The following is a 21,441-nucleotide window of genomic DNA, read 5'->3' on the forward strand; positions in this document are numbered from 1 at the left end:
GTAAAATCAATTCCAAAAAAAAAGTTAGACTAAAGATCTATAAATATGATTAACCTTATTTTCATGAAAGAGTGGATAATATATCTACATTTTAAAAATGGATAAATAATTTTTACAGAAAAAAACATTCAAATATAATATAAAATAATCATGAGACATAATATGCCATGAATATACCATGCATACGGTAAGACTATATACCTAGAATATATCAAGAACATCAAGTAAAGAGGCTCATTAAGTCTGCAGTAGGTCCTAAACATTTGTATAATAACAAAATAAAAATAGGTAACTGATGTGAATCCGCAACTGAAAACAAATGACCTAGAAGATGCTAGACTCATATTAAAAAAATAAAGATGTGACTAATAAAATTTTTAAAAATAACTGAAATTGTGACTGATAATTTGTATTCTCATTGTCTAATATCAGGGAAAACAGCACCATGACTAATAAACAGAAACATACCGTGGCCGGTAAGGGCACTGACAAATTTCTAGGAACTTCCCATATAGTCTACAATTTATGAACTATTTATATTAATATCATTTATCCATATAAGTTTAACCTAGGGAAAGCTAAGCATGTCTTTTAATTTGACAACTCCTCCCATACAATTCATCAATCGGAACATATCTAATAAACCTAATTATTTCTAGCACTTCTCTTTTTACAAGATGAAAAAACAAATTTTTGTAATTTTCCAGGAACCCTCTGCGATATCTAAAGGACAATTTTAGTTGCAAAAGATATCATTTCAGACTTTATTTAGGAAAGGCAAAATATCAAAAGTTATCAGAAGATTTGAACACTTGATTAAGAGAGTATCATGGATTGCTATGAAGTAATACTTTACTACTTATTTAACAGAAATTACAATAAAATATTAAAAAAAAAAAGTAACATGATTTTTAAAGAACTTTAGTCTTTCCTAAGTGAGAAACCTCTGTTTACTTAAAATAATCAAGGACATAAGAATATAAATATAGACCATAGAAATTTCCTCTGATAAAACACAAAATCTTTGTTATCTCGGCAGATTACACAGAAGGTAAAGTATATCCTTTATAGCCTCTTTTAAGGGGAGACCAATAATCCAAAATTATTTATTCATTTTAACAGAGAGAAAACAAAATTCTAGTTTTACATTAGTATAACATTTGATACTATAGGTCTTTTTGAAAGTCTCAGAAATAAGCCCATGAAACCCTAGGCAACTTTGACCATAATAAATAAAATTGCCTTTTCACAAGTCTGTATGGCTTTTTATGTCTATATATATTTCTTATAACTGAACTTTTCAAAGTGGCAAAATGAACATATTCATTATGAGACCCAAATATATATAGACACTCTTCACCAAATAAAACTGAGGCCAAAAATATGTAAACTTAAAATTATGCTTAGCAATTAACATTTCAGTATTCTATTACAGCTTATTTTTTTAGGTATAAGCTAAATATCCACTAACTAACTCAATTTAGTGTCAGTTCAGGGTTTTCAGTTACCTAAATATCTTCAAAATTATCTTCAAGCTAACATATTATAAAACATGATTACTATTGAAATAAAATTTATCATTTGGTTTCACAAATTTACATTTTTGATAATCTTAAACATTTAATAGAAATAATGCTAACTTATTTAATTAATAAACCTATGTAAGTTTAGAGAAAGTAAACCAAAGTAAAAAATAAATCTTCTTGTATGTTGTACTTAACACTGAAAAATCAGAGAAGATACAGCTGCTGTTATTGAACTAAACATTCAACTAGTCTCATTTGCCAAAAATTCACCTAAATGATGTGAACTTGAACTCTTAGAACATTTCTGAGTTATAATAGTAACTAACTTTTATTTTTCACGTTAAAAGTATTAGAGGTTTAATTTCTTCATATTATGAAAAGTTTAGGAATATTTGATTAACATTAATGCTTATTTATTTCTACACTAATTAAAATAGAACTCCTTTAAAGGATTGTATAAGTGAATTTGGGAGGTAGGAAAATATTATGCACTCACACAATGAGAGGTAAAGGCCTTTCTGAGTTACACGCATGTAAACATACAGAAATACAGAGAGAAAAAGCCTATAACTTCAACTCTAAAATTTAGTCATGGGTCAAACATAAACACACAAATACCAATTTATCCATTCAGATATATACTTCCTAGTAGACATGAAATTCTTAATTTATATGTGCTCAAAATAAACAAATAGACAAACAGAAAAGACTAACAAACCAGATTCTCTGTCTTTCTCCCAACAAATGTTAAGATCGCTATAAACCATCAATCTGTCTTTACAGATATTGCCAAATGATCAGACAACGAAGCCAAAACATGCTGGTACCAGAAATCAAGTGAGCAACCAAAAGGCATCAAAATCAATTCCTTATCATAAAGCAGATGAAGAAAACTCAGGAACACAGGATAAAGACCTGGGTTGACAGTTGAGTCCCCGGATCACCAGTCAGGGACAGAGCAAAGGGCCTCCAAGATGCCTTATTACCTGGGCTGAGTAAATCAGGATCTGAAGCCAAGGACCAAGCATACATGACTCACGGCACCAAATCAATGAAGGATAAAATGTAATAGACAGTTAAGGAGATACTTTTTATTTAGGCTATTACAATAGAGAGAATATTCACTAATGACAAACTTCTCAAAGAAAAGGAAGGGGGTCCTTATGGGTGTCAGGAGGAAGAATAGAGGCAAGTCTTCTCTGAATATCTAAGAGCAGGGCAGTCCTTTGCTGTTAGCCGTTTCTTAGAACACAAAAGAAGCAGAAGTACTCCTTGACCATTGCTTTTTTGTGGGAATGAGTCAGTTGAAATTCAACATTATCGGAGTTTTCTTTATTTCTTCAGGTAATATTGCAGTTTTGATTGTGCGCCTTTCTTTGGCATAGTTGTTTCTTCTTTGAAAGTCCTGTATGCCATGGTATAGGAAAGTTTCACGGCACAGTCTTCTTACCTGTATCAACTTGGATCCAGGGATTTCATTCCTTAAAAACAACTGTAAGATTAATTTATTGGCTTTGGTTTACTCACTGCACAGGTATAAATTCAAACTAAAAGCAAACGCAGGGCAATGTCCTACGGTTTCAACTTTTTATCCCTATTTTTTTCCTCCTTCTCGCCCTTCTCCCCTTCTCCTCCTCTTCATTTCTTTCTTTAGCATCCAATACCTAAGGCAAAAAATAAAATGCAAACTTGCTTACACCTTTGTGAATATCTTTGTGTAGAGTTCTCCAGTAGAAGTATTCTGTGGGTGGTATTCCCTGGGGAAAGGTTTATTAAGGAATGCTCTTAGAATTAGCACAGTTGGAAGGAAGAAAATGCAGGACTGGGCAGAGGGAGGAGTCAAGCTATGCACTAGCAGCTGAAGACTTGGCTGCCCCTGTGAGGACTTCTGGAGGTGGGATGATCCCACAGATTTGTCCTGAGCTGGGTTGAGAAGCCAGGACTTTATGCCCCTATGCCCAGCCATTGGACATGGGCCAGCTCAGGAAGGGGGCATGAGTTTGGGCAAAGTGACTCTCTTCAGCTGAGGCAATCCCCAAAGGGGACTGATAGGTGAGGATTATGTGTAACTGGAGAAATAAATCTTTTATTCCTAAGAGGATCTCAATAGCCCAGTGCAGTGTCCACAAAGTATGTTCCAAAAATAATGGGGAGAATTTAGAGCCCTGGGATGTATGCAAGAGACTCAGTTCTAATTTAATCACTCTGTTCAGGTTCAAGCTCTTATTTCCTGCCCCTGGTCTCTGAGTATTAGAATCCTAGTCTGTAATTTTGAAGCCCTGAAGTTTATTGTAAATGTTAGGGGCGTCATCTTCTCCTTAAAGACTTTGCCTTGATTTCTCTCTTTGATTTTAGCGCCTTGGTATTTCTCTTTCCTTAGAGCTCAGCTCTAAATTTATATTTTATTCATAGTTATTTTATAGTGTCTTTCAGATCATTTTATTACTTTGTGTTCCTAGGGTTCTAAAACTCCAGCTTGCCGTGTGGACTCTGCGTCATTGACTGTTTATCAACATGGGTTGTATTTGTTGCCTGTGGATCATTTCCTGTATTTTCAGTCACAGAGGGTCCTGTCTACATTAGTTCAGTCCACTGAGGTGATCAGTGTTTCCTTAACATAATAATGTTTACCTCTGATATGTTATGATTTTAATTGTGAAATGCTGCTCAAATTTCCTTTTTTTCAAAGGATTCTTTCAGAAGTAATGTGTCCCATCTAGTTTAGGAGACACAGTATTTTAGAGATTTTACTGATAAAATCAGACTTAGAAACTTGCATTGTTTGACCTTGACACATGCCATTATTACTAAATAGGAAATCTCCATAACATAAACATCTATTTTAAGTACAAAAACAGGGCACTATTTATCTAAAAACCAAGTTAGTCCCAAGCCACAATCACATTTATTATCATTTATTCTTCGTATATACAGTTACGTGTGACACCTGTCTTTGCCAATAAAATCCATAATCCTGGAGAGCAGATAATGTATTTTCAATTTTCTTTGGCCTCACCTACATTATTTGGGACAAAGCCCAAAAATATATAGGTATTTAGTCCTCATGGAGGCACAGAAGGATGTAGAGAGGAGAGAGGGAGAATGCCAGAATGAGAGGTTGCCAGATTCATTGGCAAGCATCTTGGCAACATCTTATGTGGTGAGGCAGCGTGACGCAGTAGCTTCTGAATCAGACAGACATGAGGTTTCATCCCAGCTCTGTTATGCACTAACTGAGTAACCTTGGGCAAATACTTAAAGTTCTTTAACCTTACTTTTTTTTTCTCACTTGATAAATGCACTTAATAATAATACCTAACTTACAGAGGTTCTATGAGTATTAAATGTGATAATGAATATAAATCGTCTTATACCATCCTGACAAAATTAGGCATTGCAAAAAAATATATAAAAAACAAGTTTCCTTCCCTTACAGCAATATTACTCTGTGTGTTCCTAATTGCAGTACTTGAATAGACAAAAATGCTGTTAAAAATGCAGATTCTGGGCCTGCCCGGTGGCCTAGTGGTTAAGTTCGCGCACTCTGCTTCAGCAGCCTGATGTTCACGGTTTGGGATCCCAGGTGTGCATTGATACACTGCTTGTCAAGCCATACTGTGGCGGCATCCCACATAAAGTAGAGGAAGATGGGCACGGATGTTAGCCCAGGGCCAATCTTCCTCAGCAAAAAGAGGAGGATTGGCATCAGATGTTAGCTCAGAGCTAATCTTCCACACACACACAGAAAAATATGCAGATTCTTTGACGATCTCCCCACTTTGTATCAAAATATTTGTGGATTAGGCCTGGGAAACCTGCCACCCCAGCAAAGTGAAACCCTAGCTGCATCAAAAGCAGTGAGAGTTGAAATAAAAGTTTGTCTTTCTGGTTTAAGAAAAAAAAGTTGGAGAGAGAGAGAGAAATGGAGAGATGTGCGGGCAGAGAGCCGCAGGGGTCAGCAGGAGGCTCATGACCAGTGATCATCTCTGCAGGGCCTGAGAGAAGAATTGAATGGCTGAGCCCCTGCTGTTGCTTGGCTCTCATGCTAAACAGCCCTGCCCACGGCTGAAGCCTGGTCTCCAACAATCCCAGGAACAATTTGAAAATTAATATGACTGGTGTTCCAATGGACTTTAATCAATTTGGATCCGTTGTGTTATTTGGGCTTTTTAAAAAATTTATTTGGTGGAAAAATTCTTATGGATGAAAGACAGGGATAAATGACAGAAACTGCTGCAGAAAGAACGCTGAGTTCTTTTCTGGAATGTGAAAGAAGAAAGTTTTGTTTTTCTCCTTTGCAAATAGTGTGAAACTGTCCAGACCATTCTGTCTGGAAGTGATGCTGCTTTGTGTCTCTGTCCTTTACAATATCCAGCGCAACATTTCCCATCGTAGAATATCATCCTTGCTAAGCACACCTCTTCACAACTACTCTTTTCTAACTGTAGGCTGCAATATATCTAACCTCATGGCTTTCCTTCAAACTATAGTAGTTATAACAATGCAATACATATATTAGGGTCTAAAGTCAAGCTGAGCCCTAAACTCTGCCTCTAAGACAAAGAAGAATGATTCCTGAACACCAAACAAAGGGAGAAACAGATTCAGATACTAAATAATTAAGTAGCAAAGAATCTGATAACTTACTCAACACAAGGTGGTATCTAATGTTATTGCAATTTAGCTGACTTTCTTACTCTGCTCACAACTCAAGACAGATGCAAATGAAGACTCAAAAGGAACACACAGAACCAGCCCTGTTCTTTGGGGCTCTATCTTGCCTGATTAATTGGTGGAGACATGGCCCTCACTAACAATTGCCAAGAACCCGATAGCAGCGCAAATCAGCCCATCGAAATGCAGAACAAGCGACAATCAGACTTAGGAGGCTGATTTCTTCTAAGCCAGTGGGCAATGACAATAAGGGTGGTGTTGCCATGCTGAGAGGCAAATAATCAGTTGCCCACCACCTACCTTATCTCCTAATGTGTTTAGATCACTAACGAAAATGAGTCCAGAGGCTTCCCACGGGTCAACATTTTGCACATCAGAAAAACACTATACAATTCAGTTTGAGCGACGAGTCTCCTCAGACACCACACAGGGCTGCTGGAATAGGAGTAGAAGCTTGCAGGTCAAGAGAGGCATGAATTCTTAATGCCCCAGGAGTCCAAGGACAAAACAGCAGGGGCAGTTTCATATTCAATTATTTATCAAGTTCACTTATAAAAATAAACCCAATATCTAGACTAGATCGTGCATATGAGAGAGAAGCGTGTATGTCAATAAATAATATGGACAATTCAGCTCTCTACAAAATATTCCTCCCCTTACATCTTAAGGATAAAACCTAACTCATCTGGCAGTATACAATACCTGGTGCCATATATTTTTGTTTTATGAAGAGTGCTCCCAGACACAAATATACATGGATATAAACTTACCACTCGGATATGAAGAAAAATTATTTATTTTTCTAAATTAATTTTTAAATAACAATAACAATGATAGAAGCTGCAATTTAGTGGATGCATGTATACAATTTTTCAAGTAATATAAAGAGAAAATATACCAACTCTCTATGCATATACATACATATCCACTCAAATATACTTTTTAATCCTCATGATAACATGTGAAATAAAACTTAATATCCTCATTTTACAGAAGAGGATTGAGAGATTAAGTATTTTGCCCAAAATTAAACAATAAGTGAGTAGCAAAGCTGAGATTAGATCCTAGTACTTTATATTATTTAACCAGAAACTAGTTTTTAGTATCTTCAGATATATGGGTCCAGAGAAGGGCTCTTATATTTGGGAGGAGGGGTCACTTATCACAGTACCCTAATATCTACCTCATGGGCAGTCATAATAATATTGATTTATATCTCATAAATTTTATAGTGTATAAAATACTTTCGCATTTAACTTCATTCACTTAAAAGTTATTGAGTATCTATGGTGTGTAAAGTATTATGTCGTTTGCTAGAGCAACAGATCAGAAAGAGATACCTCTTCCTTTAAGATTACAATTTAGGGAGGAAAGAAAGTCAATAAGTTTTGTAATAAGGGCTGTGATAACTATGATGAGTACACACAGTACTCAGGAAGTGAAGATGAGTGCCCTCTAAATTAGCTCAGAGGTCAGGAAAATCATCCTAGTACCTTGTGCTAGTTTTGAAACCCAAGTAGGCATTCAATAAACAAAAAGGGGGATGTAGGGAGGAAAGAGAGACATTTTGAGCATAACATATAGTTTGTGCCATGCAGATGTGAATTAGGATCATGTCTTCATTCAATTGCAAGTGGCTGATTTTGACTTGAATAAAGCATACTTATGTGGGAATAGTTAGGAGATAAAACTGCAGAGGCAACCAGATGCCAGAATTTATTTTTTAAAATGGAAGAGTTTTGGAGTTTGAGCTTTACCCTGAGAAGTAGCCTTTGACAAAATGTGAAGAGATCGTGGTACAAGGATAGATCTCTGCTTTAGGAAGATCCTCATGGTGTTATTGTAGGGACAAAATGGGTGAATATGGGAGGGCATGGTGGTTGTAAAAGATTTATTTGAAACAAAGAATCAAGATAGAAAGCTATTGGGGCTGGCCCAGTAGTGTAGCGCTTAAGTTGGCACGCTCTGCTGTGGCTTCCTGGGCATCGCTGGTTTGGATCCAGGGCACGGACCTACGCACGGCTCATCGAGCCGTGTTGAGGCGGCATCCCACATAGAGCAACTAGAAGGATGTACAACTATGACATACAACTATCCACTGGGCCTTTGGGGAGAAAAAGGGAAAAAGGGAGGAAGATTGGCAACAGATGTTAGCTCAGGGCCAATCTTCCTCAAAAAAAAAAAAAAAGATAGAAAGCTATTGTTGTAATCCATGGAAGAATACAGGTCTTAGATCTAAGACAATGCTGAGGAATACCAAGGATGGGATGGGTGTGTAAAAGCCTTAGGACTGTACCATCAGAGGTCTGAACTAATGGTTGTAGAGGACTGAACGAGAGAGGGGATTCTGTCATGACCCTCTGGCTTCTGGCCTGGGTAACTGAAAGGATGGCCATGCTCTATATTTATAAGAACATCAGGACAATGATTTTGTGAGGTAGGGAGGCCAGGTAGATATATTACTCTCATTTTTACATCTGAGGAAGCTGAAATCTTGGAAAACTAAAGCTAGGGTGCTCCATTGTGCTATGCTATCTCCATTTAAATTTGATCAAATCATGGCAAGAAGAAAAGACTTATATGACAACACGTCTAAATAGATTTGTTTATATTCACAAGTCAGCAGATGGATACCTTCTGATAAAGTCAGCATGATCATATACTTAAATTACTTCTAAGAATCTATACGACACAAAGTGTAGTTCAAAGAAACATTAATCAATTACAGAATTGGTAATTATATTTAATCATTTGATGTTTGAGGTAAAATACATTGACAAAATCCAGACCTTACCTCTATTAGGAGGGAACGAGATGGGAGTGGTACTACAAGCCGTTAATTCCATCAAATATCTCCTTCCTCAGCCTTGGTAGTACGTCTCCTGTTAATTTAATTATTATTATTATTTTTAATTTTAAGGGAACTCAGAGCAAGGATAATTTATTGAGCTAAGATAAACTGATCGTCTGTCTAATTTCCTTCATTGGATAGTAAGATGGATTTAAGTGTTCTAGCACAGCAATCTTTATTCCTTGCCTTTACGACTCTTTTGATCTTATTGAGGAGACAGGACATATTCCACTCAGAATGAGACAGCTGGGCAGATTAGAGAGGCAGAGATTCAGGCAATCAATGAGGTTGGCATTGAGTAAAAACGAGTAGGCCAGGGGCCGGCACCGTGGGGTGGCAGTTAAATGCGTGTGCTCCACTGCTGGTGGCACGGGTTCAGATCCTGGGAGCACATCGACGCACAGGCCGTGCTGCGGTGGCATCCCACATACAATGGAGGAAGATCGGCATGGATGTTAGCCCAGGGCCAGTCTTCCTCAGCAAGAAAAAAAAAAATTAGTAGGCCAGAGGAGCCCTTATAGCTTTCTGGGTGCAGAGCCTCGTCAGGTTGCAAGGAGCCAAGAAAGACTCATGAAGATCTTCCCTGTTTCCACAGCTATTTTTTGGAAGATACTCTTACCAAGTGCAACTTCTCAGCAAGTAAATGCTATCATTGAGTACATATGTTTTAAAAGGAAAGAAAGACCATTCCCAGATGAAAAAATGTGAAATTCGTCTCATACATTTTGATTTTCTGAATCAAATATTGTTATTGTTCATCATCCTTTTTATTTAAAAAAATGATTTGTTACAGAATTGTTTTTGGTTGTGCAATTCTGTGAGATTTAACACATGATCAGATTTGTATAACCACTACCACAATCAGGATACAGAACAATTCCATCACCAAAATAATTTCCTCCTTCTGCCCTTTGTAGTAAAACCCTTCCCTAACCTCTAACCCCTGGCAACCACTGATCTGTTCTTTATCTCTACTGTTCTGTCTTTTCCAGAATATTATATACATGCAATCACATAGTATGTAACATTTTGAGACTGGGTTCTCTTAGCCAACATAATGCCTTTGGGATTCACCCATGTTGTTACTTGTATCAATGCCTCATTCTTTTTTTTTTTTTAGAACAATTTTGTTAAGTTTCAAATATCATACAATTCCCTCTTTAACGTGTATAATTCAATGGTTTTCTCTGGACAGGTTTTTGTGTGAACATGAGTTTTCATTTCACTTGGATAAATACCTAAGAGTAGACTCCTGGGTCAGATGGTAAATGTAGGTTAAACTTTATAAGAAACGGCCAAACTCTTTTCCAAAGTGAATACACCATTTTACATTGCCACCAGTAATGTATGAGAATTCCAGTTGCTTCTCATCTTTGTCAACATTTGGTATTGTCAGGGTTTTTTTAAGCCATTCTAAAATTGGTACCACATTGTGGTTTTTATTTGCATTTCCATAATGACAAATGTTTTTGAGCATCTTACCATATTTGCCATTTTTATATATTCTTTGGTGAACATCTTTTCAAGCTTTTTGCCTCATTTCTTTTTTTCTTTTTTTGGTGAGGAAGATCGTGCCCATCTTTCTCTATTTTGCATATGGGACGCCAGCATAGCATCACTTTATGAGTGGTGCATAGGTCCGTGCCTGGGATCCTAACCCGTGAACCCTGGGCTGCCAAAGCAGAGTGCGTGAACTTAACCACTACACCCCTGGGCCTGCCCTGCCCATTTTTTTTTAATTGAGCTATTTTTTTTCTTATTGTTTTATTTTGAAAATCATTTATATATTCTGAATACAATCCTTTGTCTGATATGAGATTTGCAAATACTTTCATCCAGTCTGTAGCTGATCTTTTCATTCTTTTAACAAAGCCTTTGGTGGACAAGAATTTGTCTATTTTTAAGTTTGATAAAGTTCAATTTTTCCATTTATTTTCCATGAGTTTTTCTTTCAGTGTCATATAAGAACTATTTATCCCAAGGTCACAAACATTTTCTTGTTTTCGTATAGTTTTGTGTTTTATATTTATACATATTATCCATTCTGATCTAGTTTGAGTTTATTTTGTATAAGTTTTGAGTTATAGATTAAGATTCTTTTATTTTTTTTCATACGGATGTCTGATTGTCCCAAAACAACTGTCTTGGAAAGTCTTTCCTTCTCCATCGAATTGCCTGTGAATTTGTCAAAAAACAATTAACCACATTTGTGTGGGTCTAATTCTAGACTTTATTCTATTTCATTGATTCATGTGTCTTGTTTTTGCAATGCCACACTGTCTTGATTATAGAAGCTTTATAAAATAAAAATAGGTAGTATGAGTGCTCCTATTTTGTTCTTTTTCAAAAATTATTTAGGCTATTCTAATTCCTTTGCTTTATATAAAAATTTTAGTATCAGCTTATCTATATCTGCAAAAAAATTCTTATTATCTTTCTTTTTGTTGTCTTCACCTGCACCATCCCTACAGATAACAGAATTTCGAAGTAATGTTTTCTCTTTTTCTTTTAATTATCAGTTATAATATACCAGAAAAGGATAATGTCAACTTTCTCTCTCCCTCACTTAAACTAGATCTAACTACTCTTTCTTCCCTAGATCTAACTACTGTTTTCAATTTTGTGTGCATATTTAGATTATTAATTGCCTATGCATTTACACACAAATGTATGTACCATACATAGTATTTGATGTGTGTGCGTATATATATACATAATCACATATTATTACACACATAGTTGTATAGTGTTCTTCAACTTGCTCTCCACTCTTTCTAACATTTAAATCTGTCTAGATAAATATATGCTTTGATATTGAGCTCTATCAATATGAATACATCCTACCACATGGAGATCAAACCATATGAATATATACATATATACATTATATGCGTGTGTGTATATATGTAGTCTTTCTAAGGATTTTTAATCTCTTCTTTTTTAGTATTCAATACAGAAGATATTAAAAGAGGATATACTGAAGTTTCTATCTTCTGTCCCAGAAAGTAGAGACTGGAAAGAGTGACACTCTCACCCTTATAGCATAATGAAACCAAACTAACTTCAAATTAAGACTTTTTCCAAAACCATTGACGAACAATCTTTTGTGCACAAAATAAAAGGAAAGGTCCTTCCTGAGGGCACAGAGGAGACTGGAGGACTTCCTCATCTGGAGTAGATGTAGCCTGACCTAGTAAGAAAGTTCTGGCTAACAGATTTGACAACTTTGTGAAGGCACAGTGTGGGCTGGCAGGAGAGTATGAAACCCCTGGGGCACAGAAAGTGGGAGAGTCACATTGTCACACAGGCTCTTTCTCTAGGAACCCCCCTGGGTGCTCAAGGAAAAGATCAGAAAAAGCCCAAAAATGTGGCACAGACATGGGGAAAGAGAACAGCAGTTAGCCTGGAGGAACAAGAAACTCTACTTGGATTATTTTCAATCTCAATCAAAAGTCACCATATGTGGAGGGCAGGGCAGGGCAAGAGACACTGCTGTGCTTGGGGCATTGGTAAATACTCTTTGCAGTTCAAGAAAGGAAAGAAATAAAAAATCCTTACTCTTGGGAAAGGAAAGGGTTTATGCACTGAGTCCACTAGAAATATTCCTGCTAAAGCAGGCCACATGTTCACAATATCCACTATTATTTAAAACTCTGCTAGATGGATTGATCAAATATATGGATAAAATAAAACCATTATAAGCTAACGAGTAGAGAAGGAAGAAATGTAACCAATTGGTGTACAGGAGCCTGCCAATACCTGGCCATACTGATTGGCTAGAGCCAAAGGTTAAATTTTCAAGAATTGCCTGAGCTGATTGTTTGCATGGGTAACATGAAATCACTTGTGGTGGGATTTACATCATGGAATTTGGCAAATCCTACAAATCAGGATTCTGTGTTTTGTTTGTTTTTTTTTCCTGACAGTCAGTTGATGAAAATTTCCCAGCATACCATTGAGTAGAATTATCTCCATTTACAGATAGTATAATAGTATATCTATAAAATCAAAGAAAATAAATGAAAAATATGTACATGAATCAAGTGAGATGGCAAGAAAAATAATTAACCTACAAAAATCAATAAGCTTCGGGGCTGGTCCTGTGGCATGGTGGTTAAGCTTGGCATACTCTGCTTCAGGGCCCAGATTTATGGGTGTGGATCTCAGGCATGGACCTATACCACTCGTCAGCCATGCTGTGGCAGCAACGCACATACAAAATAGAGGAAGGTTGGCACAGATGTTAGCTCAGGGTTAATCTTCCTCAAGCAAAAAAAGAGGAAGATTGGTAACAGATGTTAGCTCAGGACGAATCTTCCTCACCAAAAAAAAAAAAAAAAATCAATAAACTTCATATGTAAGAACAATAATGAACTTAAAAATGTGATGGAAAAAAACTCCAGTTACACTGGAGTTGCACTGACAACAATAAATAAAATACTTAGGAATAATAAAAACTGAAATATATGAAGTAAAACCTATATTAATAATACTTCAAAATATTACAGAAAGGTGGAAATGTAGACTTGAAGAAAGATATGATTTTTCCTTGAATAGATTTTGATTCTCCCTAAGTTAATATCTAAATTTAACAGAAATTTAATAAAAATATCAAAACATTATTGTTTGTATTGGGGTTAGATAAATGAATTCCAAAGTTTAAATCAAAACATAAACCTGGAAGAATGTCTAGGAAAACCCTGAAAAAGAAGAACAATGAAGAGAGACTAACCCTGTTATATACTATTAAGATATATACTAAAAATTCTCTATAATGAAACCAATATGCTCCTGGAACATGAATTGACAGACCAGTGGAACAGAATCAAGAGTCTACAAATAGATTCAAATACATACAAATATTTGGTATATAATAAAGGTAGGATTCCAAATAACTGGGAGAAATATAATATTTTTAAATAACAGTGTTGGGAAAATTCTATAGCCTTTAAAAAAATAATAATAATATCCACACCTCACACTATACACAAGAATAAACTCCACGTGGATGTACAATTGTTAAAAATAAAATATATAAATACCAGAAGAAAACATGAGGGAACTGTTTATAACCAGGATGTAGGGAAAGGCCTTCTAATTAAAAATCCAGATTCAATTTTAAAAAATCATGAGTTTAATTACAAATCAATAAAAATAGTTTACACAGAAATAATGTGAGTAAAGTCGAAAGAAAAAGGACAAACAGAAAATATTTGCAACTTATGTAACAGGTAAAGGGATAATATCTATAATACATAAAGAGATGAAGAATAAGAACATAAGCCCTATAGAATAATGGGTGACAGATATGCATATTCCACTGAAAAAAGATATAAAAATTACCTTTAAACTCAGGAAAATATGTCACTCGAACTAAGAGAAAGGTACATTAAAACCCATCTTTCATCTGTTGGGTTAGCAAAAATTCAAAAGCTTCACGACATACTCTGTTGATAAGGTTATGAGGAAAGAATCAGGCACTCAAATATTATTGGTAGAAGTACAAAATGGTACAAGTCCTAGGGAGGGAAATTTGTCAATATTTAACCAGTGCAAACTATATTTAGATTTACATATGTATTTGCCATTCGATCCTTCAATCTCATTTCTAGGAATTTACCCTGATTATATAACTTCACAAATACAAAACAATGTAAGTTCAGTGTTTGGTATTACAAATTATTCCAGACCATAAGTGCCCATTGATAGGTGTCCATTTGAATAAACCTTAGTACATCTCATAATGGATACTAAAGAGCTCTAACATAGAATGGGAATGATCTCTATGGTGTGATGTGGAGTGATTTCCAGGTACATATGAATATATATATAGCATGCTACCTTTTTGTGTAAAAAAGAAAGGGAACTACACCAACAAAAGTTATTTGTAGATAATATTATATATTTGGTCAGTTTTGGAAAAAGAAATGCAAAAAGAATAAAAAGTAGGTATCTATAAGGGGTGGGTAGTGACACAGTGGAAGGGACATGGATAAGAGTGAAATTTTTCTGAATGTACCTTTTTATAAAATTATGACTTTTAAATAATATACCTGTTTTATATTTTTTAAAAATATTACAAAAAGAGTGAAAGAAATTCAAACTTTAAAACTAAATACAAACAGAAACAAATGAACAAAACAGTAAGTCATTTTCATAATATCTCCATACAGATATAAAAATAATTCAATTAATTAGTGAACATTGTCTTATGACTCTGTTTCCTTTGTGTGATATATATTAAGGACAAAAAAAATCTATGAAGAAATCTTAAATTTTACAAAAATGTTTATTCTTGTTGCTGGTACTTAATTGAAAGTTTTGTGAGTACTGGAGAATAGACTAAATGAATAAGTACATTAATGTTATTGGGGACCATGTTCTCACTATGATTGAAAGGAGATAGAAATATGGAAAGTGGAAAATGAGGAAGAAATCTGTGCTGGTAGATTTGAATTGGTGATGTAAATACAAACTTATGATTAAAGTGCCTACTAATAGATGCCTACCTCTATTCACTGAAAGAATCTACCATGAGCCCCCTAGCAGCTATATATTCATTTCTAAACGCCATTCTTCACTAGAAGAAACGAGGGCTTCTTGGAGAAATGTCTGCTTCTGTGTAAGGGCTGGAAAAGTACCAGAAAGCAAGGAAATGCTCAGAAAATAATTGGGGATGTAATAAAAAAGGCAAAAACTTCCTATATTTGTGACATATGAGCATTAAAAGTAACAATGATGGTGATTTTTTACAACACACTAAATGTATTTTTAAAAGCATATATGAGTCCATCTGATGTCAAAGAGAGAAAAAGATAAAAATGAGGAAAAATAAGGAAGGAGAGCTCTAATTTTCAAAAGATTGACAGTCAATAAACGTAAAACAAATGACAAAATTAGAAAAATCATTGTGCAACATTTACCCTCCTCCCACCCATAAAATAGTTGCTTCAGCCCTGACATATTTTTTTTTTTTTAATTTTTTGTTTATTGCAGTAACATTGGTTTATAACATCGTAAAAATTTCAGGTGTACATCATTGTACTTCTATTTCTGTATGGACTACATCATGTTCACCACCAAAATACTAATTACAACCCATCACCACACACATGTACCGAATTATCCCTTTCACTCTCCTCCCTCCCCCCTTCCCCTCTGGTAACCACCAATCCAATCTCTGTCCCTAAGTGTTTGTTTATTGTTGTTATTATCTACTACTTAATGAAGGAAATCATACGGTATTTGACCTTCTCCCTCTGACTTATTTCACTTTGCATTATACCCTCAATGTCCATCCATGATGTCACAAATGGCTGGATTTCATCGTTTCTTATGGCTGAGTAGTATTCCATTGTGTATATATACCACAGCTTCTTTATCCATTCGTCCCTTGATGGGCACTTGGGTTGCTTCCAAGTCTTGGCTATTGTGAGTAACGCTGCAATGAACACAGGGGTGCATGTACCTTTGCAAATTGGTGTTTTCAAGTTCTTTGGATAAATACCCAACAGTGGAATAGCTGGATCATATGGTAGTTCTATCCTTGCTTTTTTGAGGAATCTCCATACTGTTTTCCATAGTGGCTGCACCAGTTTGCACTCCCACCAGCAGTGTATGAGAGTTCCCTTTTCTCCACATCCTCTCCAACACATATTGTTTCCTGTCTTGTTAATTATAGCCATTCTGATGGGCGTGAGGTGATGATAATATGCCCTGACATATTAATTGATGCTAAAAACCATTTGTTGTTTGGCAAGAGGACTTTAATACAGTCTCAAACTATAACTCCATAGATTCTTTTTAAATTACAAAGAACAATGGTATGATTACTCTGGAGATCTCTGACAAATACCACTATAAAAAAATAATCAATTTACATATCATTGGTAGTAGAAAAAACTGACATTACAGGACTTCTAATGTGATGGAATGGGAAGTACGTAACATCTCTGAGCACTTTATTTTAAAAATGTTTAACCTGGGGCTGGCCGGGGGGCATAGTGGTTAAGTTCTTACACTCCGCTGCAGTGGCCCAGAGTTCTCAGGTTCAGATCCCAGGTGTGGACATATGCACCGCTCATCAAGCCATGCTTGGCAGCATCCCACATACAAAGTAGAGAAAGATTGGGACAGATGTTAGCTCAGGGCTAATCTTCCTCAGCAAAAAAAGAGGAAGCTTGGCAACAGATGTTGTTAGCTCAGGCTCCAGCTTCCTCACACACAAAAAATAAAAAAATAAATAAATAAATAAATAAATAAAAATGTTTAACCTGAGTGTCAGCATGAAGAAACAATCATTTCAGACAAGCTAAGAATATAGGACATTTTACTAGACAACTGGTCAGAATTCTTCAAAAATAGCAATGCTATGAAAGACAAAAATGATTGGAGTACGGGTAGAGATTAAAGAAATATAAAGAAACTTGATAACCACATACAAATACACAGATTCCAGATCAAAAAGCACCATATAGAGATAAAGGGTAGGTTTTTCAACAATTGAAGAAATATGACTATTCTATATATTAGAATTTGTGGATTGAGTCAAGATGGCGGCGTAGGCAGACTCTGAACTCACCTCCTCCCGTGGACACAGCCAATTTACAACTACTCGTGGAAAAATTACCCCTGAGACAGAACTGAAAACTGGATAAGAGGAACTCCTGCAACAACGGACAATCCTAACTGGGGTAGAAGAGGCAGAGACTCCCTTCCGGAGAGGAAAAACGCCGCCTTCACAAGCCGCCAGCGTCACGGCCGCCGGGAGCAGCTCACAGGTACGCAGCCTCCCTGGAGGCGCGGGGCCCTGAGCCGGGGAGCGCCCCCGCTGTGGGCATTTTGTGGACCCAGCACAATTGAGACCAGCAGCATAATATCTGACTTTGCCTGCTACTAAAGCATTGGGTAGCACCCCCAGAAAACCCGGTTCATAAAGAAACTAAAACTGGCTCTTAAAGGGCCCGCGTATAAACTCACCCGTTCCAGAAAGCATCCTAAAATCACCAGAAAGAAAGGTGCACAGTGCTTCGGTGACAAGAGACTCACCTAATAGGCCCTGAGTGCATCTCGGTGAGGGGTGAGACCTCTCCAGGGACTGGGACATTGGCGGCGGCCATTGTTGTGGCCTGGTGTGAGCGTGCTGACACAGACGCCATTGGAGTTCTCCCTGAGACCTGCTAGCCCAGGGTCTGCTCCACCCGCTAGAGCACCGATTTAATCCAGCTCAGCCAGGGCAGGCAGCCCACCCTAGAGACTAGCCCCACCCAACAACAAGCCCTCAGGCAACGTGTGGGCCTGCATAGATTGGTGACTGGATTCTCTGCAGCCTGGCAACTGAGCTGACTTGAGCGGGGCAGGGTGTGCACAAGGAGCGGGTGGAGAGTGTCGGGCGGTGGCAGAGTGTGTGGGGCTCCCGCCCTGGAGAGACTGGGTCCACTTGGGGAGGTCGGGGCGCTCACACGGGGCAGGACTGTGTTGACTGTGTGTGTGGACCTGTGGGCGGCAGGGCTTCTCAGCCACAGAAGACTTGTACTTCTCAAAGACCCACATAGGAGGTTTGCTCCACCTTCCAAAACCTGAAACAATTGGGTGCTCCTGTGCCTGAGGCCAGCCCCACCCAGCTGCAATCCTCAGAGAGCTGACAAGAGACCTAATAGGCTAGAGGCTTACAGCAATTGTAAGGCCCTGAGCCTAACAACCTGCCAGGGTGGGGGCCTACTCACTTAAAAGAAATACTGCAACACAAATGTGGTATTAGAACTTGCAGCCAACTGTGCTGGGGCTCCCCACACCTGATAAAGAGACTGAAGGGCCCACAACAACTACAAGCAGCTGAGCATTACAACAGCTGGCCAGGAGCATAACTCAGCCTCCCTGGGCGCCTACAGGGAGAGCAAACAAGCCACAGCAGAAGGATACACGTAGCCCACATAGGGGTCACCCCTGGAACATTGAGAACTGAGGGAAGCACACTGGAAGCCTCCTAAGCCATCACTTACATAAGGTCACCTATCCAAGAGCAGGAGACGTAGCTGACCTACCTAATACGTAGACACAAGCACAGGGAAAGAGGCAAAATGAAGAGGCAAAAGAATACATTCCAAGTAAGGGAACAGGACAAAACCCCAGAAAAGGAACTTAGTGAAACAGAAATGAGCAACCTAGCCGACAGAGAGTTCAAACTAAGAGTGTTAAGGATGCTCACTGATCTGGGGAGAAGAATAGATGGACTCAGTGAGAATGTCAACAAAGAAATGGAAGATATAAAAAAGAACCAATCAGAAATGAAGAATACAATACTGGAAATGAAAAACTCATTAGAGGGACTCAAAAGCAGAGTAGAGGATACAGAAGAACGGATCTGTGAGCTGGAAGAAAGACTAGAAGAAATTACCCAAGGTGAACAGGTAAAAGAGAAAAGAATTAAAAAGAGTGAGGACAGTCTAAGGGACCTCTGGGACAACATCAAGCGCACTAACATCCGTGTTATAGGTGTCCCGGAAGGAGAAGAGCGAGACAAGGGGGCAGAGAATCTATTTCAAGAAATAATAGATGAAAACTTCCCTAACCTAAGGAAGGAAACAGACATCCAGGTACAGGAGGCACAGAGAGCCCCAAACAAGATAAACCCAAAGAGGCCCACACCAAGACACATCATAATCAAAATGTCCAGAATTAAAGATAAAGAGAGAATCCTAAAAGCCGCAAGAGAATGTCAAGTTACATACAAAGGAAACCCCATAAGGCTATCAGCTGACTTCTCAGCAGAAACCTTACAGGCTAGAAGAGAATGGCATGATATATTTAAAGTGCTAAAAGGAAAAACCTTACAGCCAAGAATACTCTACCCAGCAAGGTTATCGTTCAAAATGGAAGGAGAGATCAAAATTTTCCCAGATAAGCAAAAATTAAAGGAGTTTGTCACCAAGAAACCAGTGTTACAAGAAATGTTAAAGGGACTGATTTAAGGGGAAAAGAGAAGACCACAAATAGGAAAAATTATCTATTTACACGATTAGAACGTAATGGATACAAATGCACAAAAAAGAGGTTGGATATGATATCAAAAACATAAAAGGAGGGAGGAGGGTAGTTAAAGAGTACAGCTTTCAGACAGAGGTCAAACTAAAGTGACCATCAATTCTGTATAGAAGAAGGAAGGAACAGAGAGGGACTACTAAAACACTGAGAAAAAAAAAAAAAGTTAAAAAATGGCAGTAAGTACATACTTATCAATAGCTACTTTAAATGTCAATGGACTAAATGCTCCAATTAAAAGGCATAGGGTGGCTGACTGGATAAAAAAACAAGACCCATATATATGCTGCATACAAGAGACACAATTCAGACCTAAAGACACTCACAAACTGAAAGTGAAGGGATGGAAAAGATACTCCACGCAAATGGCAATGAAAAGAAAGCTGGGGTAGCAGTACTCATATCAGACAAAATAGACTTTAAAACAAAAACTGTAAAACGAGACAACGAAGGGCATTACATAATGATCAAGGGAACAATCCAACAAGAGGATATAACACTTGTAAATATCTACGCACCCAATGTAGGTGCACCTAAATATATAAAGCAATTATTAACAGACATAAAAACAGAAATAGACAGTAACACAATAATAGTAGGGGACTTTAACACTCCACTTACACCAACGGATAGATCATCCAAACAGAAGATCAATAAGGAAACATTGGCCTTAAACGACACACTAGAACAGATGGACCTAGTAGATATATACAGAGCATTCCATCCAAAAACCAAAGAATACACGTTCTTTTCAAATGCACATGGAACGTTCTCCAGGATTGATCACATATTAGGCCACAAAACAAGTCTCCATAAATTTAAGAAGATTGAAATAATACCAAGCATCTTTTCTGACCACAAAGGTATGAAACTAGAAATCAACTATAGGAAGAAAATCAGAAAAGCCACAAATACATGGAGATTAAACAAAATGCTACTGAACAACGACTGGGTTAATGAAGAAATCAAAGAAGAAATCAAAAAATACCTGGAGACAAATGAAAATGAAAATACAACATGCCAGAATTTATGGGATACAGCAAAAGCGGTTCTAAGAGGGAAGTTTATAGCAATACAGGCCTATCTCAACAAACAAGAAAAATCTCAAATAAACAATCTAACAATGCACCTAAAGGAACTGGAAAAAGAAGAACAAACAAAGCCCAAAATCAGTAGAAGAAGGGAAATAATAAAAATCAGAGCAGAAATAAATGAAATAGAGGCCAAAAAGACAATAGAAAAAATTAATAAAACCAAGAGCTGGTTCTTTGAAAAGATCAACAAAATAGACAAACCTTTAGCTAGACTCACCAAGAAAAAAAGAGAGAAGGCACAAATAAGTAAAATCAG

The 21,441-nt window shown here is 37.0% G+C and overlaps 1 long non-coding RNA gene across 4 annotated transcripts; it reads right to left on the reverse strand.

Moving 5' to 3' along the window:
* Positions 1-1,685: 1,685 nt before the first annotated feature.
* Positions 1,686-18,875, reverse strand: LOC147915292 (uncharacterized). Of its 4 annotated transcripts, none has more exons than XR_015554311.1 (4): positions 18,100-18,875; positions 8,995-9,082; positions 6,501-6,635; positions 1,686-3,018 (listed from the first exon to the last, which is right to left on the reverse strand). It is a non-coding gene; the product is annotated as an uncharacterized LOC147915292 (long non-coding RNA). The 4 variants fall into 4 exon arrangements; XR_015554309.1 differs by having other exon boundaries at positions 1,686-3,190; XR_015554308.1 differs by lacking the exon at positions 6,501-6,635 and having other exon boundaries at positions 1,686-3,190; positions 18,100-18,338.
* Between the last annotated feature and the right edge of the window lie 2,566 nt (positions 18,876-21,441).

Source organism: Ceratotherium simum, chromosome 14, assembly GCF_057802395.1.
Source record: "Ceratotherium simum simum isolate JZ-2026a chromosome 14, ASM5780239v1, whole genome shotgun sequence".
Taxonomy (NCBI): domain Eukaryota; kingdom Metazoa; phylum Chordata; class Mammalia; order Perissodactyla; family Rhinocerotidae; genus Ceratotherium; species Ceratotherium simum.